The sequence below is a fragment of the Mirounga angustirostris genome, unplaced genomic scaffold, assembly GCF_029215605.1.
Source record: "Mirounga angustirostris isolate CCGP_5_RB_7025 unplaced genomic scaffold, mMirAng1.0.hap1 SCAF_6, whole genome shotgun sequence".
In the NCBI taxonomy this organism is placed as follows: Eukaryota; Metazoa; Chordata; class Mammalia; order Carnivora; family Phocidae; genus Mirounga; species Mirounga angustirostris.
The window spans coordinates 57,977,223-57,985,562 of record NW_026991714.1 but is presented as its reverse complement, the minus strand read 5'-3'; positions in this window follow the sequence as shown (position 1 = coordinate 57,985,562).

Below are 8,340 nucleotides of genomic sequence, written 5' to 3'. Positions count from 1 at the left end.
GAAAAAATCGATAAAATGGCCTTCATTAAAATAAAAAAAACTCGGGGCGCCTGGGTGGCTCAGTCGTTAAGCGTCTGCCTTTGGCTCAGGTCATAGTTCTGGGGTCCTGGGATCGAGCCCTGCATCGGGCTCCCTGCTCTGCAGGAAGCCTGCTTCTCCCTCTCCCACTCGCCCTGCTTGTGTTCCCTCTCTCGCTGTCTCTCTCTGTCAAATAAATAAAATCTTTAATAAAATAAAATAAAATAAAATAAAATAAAATAAAATAAAATAAAATAACTACTTTTTGAAAGACACTCTTAAAGAGTATCAACAGATAAGCTACAAACTGGGAGAAAGTATTTCCAAGACACGTATGTGACAATACTTGTATCTAGAATACATAAAGAACTCTTATACACAATACTAAAACATAACCCAATTTAAAAATGGGTAAAAGTTGTGAATGGTAAATAAACATATGAAAAGGTGCTCAAATCATCAGCTATTAGGCAAATGCAGATGAAAACAGCAATGAGATACCCCTACACCCATTATAATAGCTAAAATTTAAAACTAGACAAGATCAATGTCAGGGTGTAAAACAACTGAAATCTCATACATTGCTAGTGAGAATGTGAAATCATTCAACCACTTTGGAAAACAGTTTGACAGTTTATTTTTTAAAGATTTTATTGATTTATTTGAGAGAGCGCACACACACAAGAGAGCACGAGCAGGGGGAGGGGTAGAAAGAGAGGGAGAACCAGACTCCCTGCTGAGCAGGGAGCCTGTTGTGGGACTCGATCCCAGGGTTCCCGGATCATGACCTGAGCCGAAGGCAGACACTTAGCTGACTGAGCCACCCAGGTGCCCCAGTTTGGCAGTTTCTTAAAAAGGTAAACTTTCACTTACCTTTCAACTCAGCAATCCTACTCCTAGGTAAAACATATGTCCACACAAAGACCTGTATACAAATGTTTATAACAACTATAGTGATTCATAATTGCTGAAAACTGGAAACAATGTAAATGTCCAGAGAAATAAACTGTGGTACATTTTTATCACTCAGCCATAAAATGGAACTAACTGCTAATAGTGGATGAATCTCAAAACCATTACGCTAAGTGAAAGGTGAGACATGAAAGAATACATACTGTATGATTTCATTTATGCAGTTGTGTTAGGCTTCTTCAGAGAAACAGAACCAATGTATGTATCTCCTCCCTAGACGTATGTATATGTATGTGTATGTCCCAATCTGCAGTCAGCAAGCTGGAGACCCAGAAGAGCCAATGATGTGACTTCCAGTCGGAAAGCTGACAGGCTCGAGATCCAAGGAGAGCGAGTGTTTCAGTTTAAGGACAGAGGTAGGAAAAGACCCTTGTTGCAGCTCAACAAGCAAGAAGAGTTGACTCCCGCTCAGACTTTTTGTTCTATGTAGGTCTGCAATTGGCTGGGTGAGACCCACCCACGGGAGGGAGGGCAATCTGCTTTACTGGGCTGACAGGTTCAAATGTTAATCTCTTTCAGAAACACCCCCACAGACACACCCAGGATAATGTCTGACCACGTGCCTGGGCAACCTGCATCCCAGTCAAGCTGACAAAAAATTAACCATCACAACAGCCTTCTGGAGAAGGCAACACTATTGGGCAGAATTCAGATCAGTGCTGGCAAGAGGAGGGGAGGTTACTGAGCACTAAGGGATAGGAGGGAAATTTGGGAAAGGTGATGGAATATGCTATATTTTTATCTGGTGGTGGTTATACAACCACATATATTTGTCAGAACATGTCAGTGAAGTTGCAACCTGAAGGATGAAAATAATCTAACCATGGGATTAGTTCAGGGTGGGAAGGGCTTTCAAAGAGAGGAGCAGTATGAGCAAAGCCCTCAAGGCAGGACAGATGGCCATTTTCACAGAAGTGGATGGAGCACAAGATGAGACCAAAGGAACCAGCCGAGGCCAGTTGAGACCCACTGAGGGGCTTCTGGTCCTCTTTTAAGGAAGACAGAGTTTGGTGCAATGAGGGACAAGGAGAAGGTAAGCATGGGGGCAATTGATTTGACTTATATTTTAAATTCACTTCAGCTACAACATGAGGATGGATGGAAGGTGTTAGGAGGAGAAGCGGGTCATCAAGGGAGGAGGCGGCGGACAGCCAGGTGATGCCTTTTGAACCAGGGTTGCAGCAGTGCCTATGAAGAAAACTAGACTCAAAATATATTTTGAAGGCTGAATTTATTGGATTTCCTGATATATTCAGCATGGGGAATGAAGGAAAGGGAGGGAAAAAGGAGGATGTTTAGGTTTTTGCCTCCCCAAGTTGGGAGGTGTGGGTGGAGACAGACAGGAGAGAGGGGTTGGGGGGAATGAAAGTTCTGTGTGAACACGTTGGGTCTGGAATGGCTATGAGCCAACCACATGGAAATGTGGATGCGTCTCATGTGTACTTTACTGGGTAATGGAGTGTGCGGTTCAGGAGACGTCTGACCTGAAGAAAGAAGCTGGTCACATGTCACACTGAAAGTCACAGCAGTGAATGGGAGCACCTTGAGAATTTTTTTAAGGAAATGAAGAAGGCGTTGGTGGGCAGGAGCCCTGAGCAGAGAGGAAAGAAACACTTGCCAGCGGGTAGGTGGAAACCAGAAGAATGTGGTGTCATGGAAGCCAAGTGAAGATTGCAAAAGGAGTTGTGGGGTGTCTCGGTGGCACGGTCGGTGGGGCGCCCAACTCTTGGTTTCGGCTCCAGTCATGACCTCAGGTCATGGGTTCGAGCCCTGCGTCGGGCTCCATGCTCAGGGGGGAGTCTGCTTGAGACTTTCTCTCCCTCTCCCTCCCCACCTCTCTCTCTCTCAAATAAATTCATTTTTAAAAAATATGTAAAAAAGGAGACACCACCTGGGTTGCGTGCTTTCAGGTAAGATGACAGAGTTTCTCTGGGCAGCATGTGCGGTGACGGCAGAAGCGGTCAATAGGACCGGGCTGGCAGCTGGGGTGTTGTGGGGACCGTCCAGGGATCAGAGAGCTTCTTCAAGGGGATAACCAGTGAAGTGAGCAGTGCTGCTGTAACTAAGGGAATTAAAAGCCTCATATTTCATGATTGCCAGCCGTTTCTCACAGTAACTTTGTGAAGAACTGTTTCTAAGTCTATCCAAACAAGGTTCCGCAGACCAGAAATAATCTCCTTTCTTTCCTTACATGCCTGCCCACCTAGCTTCGCTCAGGGATTCACAGAACACCAAATGCTTTCTCCAGTCTTTCCCATGAGTGCACGCTTGGCCGTTGCTGGGATTCATCCTCATGTAAACGCCAGGCCTGTTCTTGTTTTCGGGCTTTACTGAGTTGCATTCTAACTGCAGGGTCAGGAGGTGCTCGTGGAAAACCTGCCTGTCCTGGTATTGTCGCCAGTAAACATCTTCAGGTGTGTGGGTTTTCCTAGTAATGATGTATTTGGGGCACTGGCAGAGGAAACACGTACTTGGACTTGAAGGCTGGACCTCGTGTTGCAGTGACAGGCCTCCGTACGGGTGTGAGACCTAAATCTGGCACCGGTAGAAATACAAGCCCATTATAGCAAGTGCCCCCTCTTCCCCGGCTGGATTTGGATGCCCTCCAAAGCACAGCTTGTCCCAAGACAAGCTCCAGGAGGCAGGTAGTTTGGAAGGTAATCCCGGGAGGAATGTGTCAGAAAGTGGGGAAGAGATAAAGAAGAAGAGGCAAAAAGGTGGGGTATCACATGCGGGGGTCCTGCTGTGATCACCCGGGCTTAATATTGCTGGAGACTTCTGAGATACTGTGTGGACCATGCCTCTGATTCTCCTGCCGGAGAAGGGGAGGCTGGGCCATGTATACCCCCATCCCATTTATCCCCCCATCCGGGCTCCAGGATGGTAGCTCCCTTATAATACCCCACCCAATACTCACACACACATGCACACACACAAGAAGGTGCTTGAGGATGTCTACCACAGATGCAGGTGGACTCAGGTAGGTAAGGGAGTATGAGGTGGGGCATCATGACACAGCCCATGTTACAACCTCCAAATTGATGTATTGCAAAAGGTATTCCCCTGCAATGATGACCAGAAGACTCAATTCGGTGTACTCCTGAACGCTAATGGTTTATTTGGTTTCTGTCCACATAGCTCCCTTGATCAGCAAGCTGGATTGTAATTGCTGAAGGGCCTACAGGGTAGGGAGAAGACCTGAAGACTGATAATTAGACATCAAGCCATTACTCTTCAGGAGCCTTTCCTACCTTTCAGTGATCATGCCTCTCCCCAGAGGGCTTTTGGAAAAATTATCTAAACTCTCACACCACCCCTAAAATCAAGTAAACACACAAAGCAATCTAGCGCTTAGAGAAAAAGACAGGTGGTAGGTGTCTGTTTTTCCTTAAGCCTGGGGTTCTCAATCGGGAATCCACAGTCAATGGCTGAACTTCTGGTCTTCATAACCCCCCTTGAATTTTAGGTAAGTTTTCTGCGTGAGTGCACGTGGAGAGAGGCTCTATGGCAATCATATTCTCAAAAAGGTCTGTGACACCAAAATAGAGTAAGAATCACTATCCTGGTTGGTTAAACAAGGGCCCCTTTTCTACTGTATTTATTAACTTCACATGGAAGATTCGAGACAAGGCAAGACTACTCATTGGAAAGAGAGAGGAAGTCTGGCTGCCCAGACAAATCCCCACCGGGTGGCACAACCCTGAGGAGTCGGCGATAGTCCAGCCACAGGTCCAAGGTCTAACTTGAGACGACGCAGAGGACTGGTATCTTCCTGGAAGCAGGCTATATAGTGCAGGAGGCTGCTTGGGAAACAAGAGATCAGAACATCGGAATAAAGTTCAGGATTTGTACAGTCCACAGCCCTAGGCTCTCACAATTGTGATGGGGATGTACCTGCCTCAGGTGGAACCTGGGCACCCGAATCCCATCTTACCTGCTCTGTGTGTAACTGGGGTTTGCCAACAGTGCCTTAGACTCTCCTTTTTCCAGCCTCTAGGATTAACCAGTCTGAGAACTTCCCTTTCCTGCCCTCCCTCCCTCTTAAGACATTCAATCTTGATATCTTAAGGTCTTTTTCTTTAAAATCACCAAGAATGCATATCTATGCATTGAGTTGTGTCTATGTTAATTTCATGCATTAATGCTCACAGGACCACCCTGTTTCCTGCTCTCTGATTAAAGACTCCTTAGAGATTCCAAAAACCATTTTTAGTTCTTGCTGAGGAGAGGATGTGATTTAACAACGCAAGCATAAAGTTTCATCAAAAGCCGCCTGCTTGTCCACCTTGGCAAGACAGATGTGCAGAAAAGCTGTGCAGGGGTGCGTGGCTCAGCCTGGAGGACCCAGGCACACACTTCTGCACAGCACAGTGGGGAGCGAGGAGAATGGCTAACAGCAAGCATTCTGGGCCGCGACTAGAGTAGGTTATTTAGCACCTGCTATGCGTCCCAGGCACTGTGCTTGGTGCTGGAGATGCAAAGAGAAATAAGACAGGGTCTGTGCCCTGCAGGGACCTTTGTGTGAATGGGAGAAACAGCGGATGAACAAAGCGGATGAACAACCAGAGCGTATTGTCCTGTTAGGATAGAGGTAAGAGTAAGGTGATCGTGTGTCGGGGGAAGAGGACAAGGATGAGAAGAGAATAGGTGTTTTCTAGGAGGACAAGGTGGGGAATGAGTTTAAGAACTACGTTTTCCTTGGGGTGCCTGGGTGGCTCAGTTGGTTAAGCGGCTGCCTTCGGCTCAGGTCATGACCCCAGGGTCCTGGGATCAAGCCCCGCATCGGGCTCCTGCTCAGCGGAGAGCCTGTTTCTCCCTTTCCCTCTGCCTGCCACTCTGCCTACTTGTGCTCCCTATCTCTCTGTCAAATAAATAAATAAAAAATATCTTAAAAAAAAAAAAAAAAGAACTACGTTTTCCTTAAGTCAATCAGAGAAAGACATGTATCATATGACCTCAATGATATGAGGAATTCTTAACCTCAGGAAACAAACTGAGGGTTGCTGGAGTGGTGGGGGTGGGAGGGATGGGGTGGCTGGGTGAGGGACATTGGGGAGGGTATGTGCTATGGTGAGCGCTGTGAATTGTGCAAGACTGTTGAATCACAGATCTGTACCTCTGAAACAAATAATATATGTTAAAAAAAAAAGATTGTAGGAAGGGAAAAATGAAGGGGGGGAATCGGAGGGGGAGATGAACCATGAGAGACGATGGACTCTGAGAAACAAACTGAGGGTTCTAGAGGGGAGGGGGGTAGGAGGATGGGTTAGCCTGGTGATGGGTATTAAAGAGGGCACGTTCTGCATGGAGCACTGGGTGTTATGCACAAACAATGAATCATGGAACACTGCATCAAAAACTAATGATGTAATGTATGGTGATTAACATAATAAAAAAAAGACTGATGAAGAAAAAAAAAAGAACTACGTTTTCTTATGCTTGGAGGCTGGTGTTTGTGAGCAAAAGGAGAGAGATGAGTCCAAAAAAGAAGGTACATGTCGTCGAGAAGTCAGTCACAATTCATTTGTAGGTGGTGTGGACGCACACGCGTTAGCTTCCTGGGGCTGTTGTACAAATTACGACAAACTTGGTGGCTTGAAACACCAGAAATGCAGTCTCACAGTTCTGGAGGCCACAAAGCCCGAAATCGAGGTGTTGGCAGGGCTGCGCTCCTGTGGGAGCTCCATGGGAGAATTCTTTCTCAGCTTCTTCTGCTGAAAGAAGCAGAAGAAGCCTGGGTACACCAGGATAATCTCTCCGTCTGAGGATTCTTAATCGCATCCGCAAACGCCCTTTTCTTCCTCTGCCATATAGGATAACATTCTTGGATTCCAGAGATTAGACACGGATGTTTTGTGGGGTCATTTTTCAGTTTTCCACGTAGCGGGAGACTTTAAGCAAGGCAACAACTCAGTAGACTGTAGTTCACAAAGATCCTTCAGGGGGTGGTGGGGTGTATCTAAAGGAACATTTACTGAAGCCGGCGAGACAGCTCAGTGGACACAGCTCGGTGGACACAGCTCGGTGGACAGGTGGCTCGAAGCGACCGTGTCTAGCCAGGGTGGCAGCCTGGGGGGTGGGCTCAGGGAGGGACTCAGGAGTCTGACTGCGTGATGCCAAGCCTCAGTTTCCTCATCTGTGAAAGCTGGATTATCACACCTGTGCCTACTCTTTGGGCCTGCCAGAAGGAGTGAGCAAAATGTGACACATGCCCGGTGACTGGTACATGAGCAGCCCTCCGCAAAGCACACAGATTCTGACTCGCATTCTGGAATCAGGCTCCTGAGCACAGATGACTCGAAAACGGTGAGATGGGGCACATTTCATCCACTGGCCTCTGACCCGGCTTGGTGAACCAGTCAACTAAAAGACAGGCATGGGGTGTGGCCCTGACAGAACTCCAGGTTCTTCGTGGGATGTTTTAGCTGCATTCCAAGGCAGAAATCACCTACCAGTACTGTTCTCCTGGACTTCCAGAGCCTGCCAGTGACGTTAGACTCTAAACTTCATACATATTTAGCGGGAATAATACATTTTTCATTTTATTTTAATTTTTTAAAAATAATTTTTAAAAGATTTTATTTATTTATTTGACAGAAAGAGAGAGAGAGTGAGCCCCTGAGCAGGGGGATCAGCAGGCAGAGGGAGAGGGAGAAGCAGCCTCCCCACTGAGCAGGGAGCCTGACTCCTCATGGGGCTGGATCCCAGGACCCTGGGATCGTGACCTGAGCCAAAGGCAGATGCTTAATGAGCCACCCAGGTGCCCCTGCATTTTTTATTTAAAAAGCGTAGTGTTTCCAGTCAATCAGTACAGATTAGTTAAGCAATTATGTGCAGATGGCGGTGCTTGAGTGATTGTGTCAGGAGACCAGCCTGGAAAGTCCGTTTGGCCCCATTTAAAGAGGCCTCCAGCGAAGGGTGAGGCCTTCAGACTCGAGGGTGAGGGCAGTGAGAAGCCGGTGGGGGCCCGATGAACAGGGTGCATGAAGGTGATCCCAGCTGTGGCAGCGGACCGTTGGGTTTGAGGGGGAAGCGTGGTGGAGGCAGGGAGGCCATCTTGGAAGCTAGTGCAGCTTTCCGTCTGTGAGGTGGCTGGATGGAAGCAGGGGGAATGGAGGGCAGAGGACTTGCAGGGAATCTGCCTTCAGAGAGCTAGTGTGGGACAGGGTAGGCTCACAGGGCAGGTGACAGAGTTGTAACAACACAACTTGGGAGAGATCGGCAGGCAGTGACCCTGGTGGTGGGGGTGTCAGCCACCTTGCCGGCCTTGGGAAGAGTGAGTCACGGAATGTTTGTGGGGACTGGAAGTTCTGGGGGGTCCCTGCAGAAGATCGGGCTCCACCCCTACGG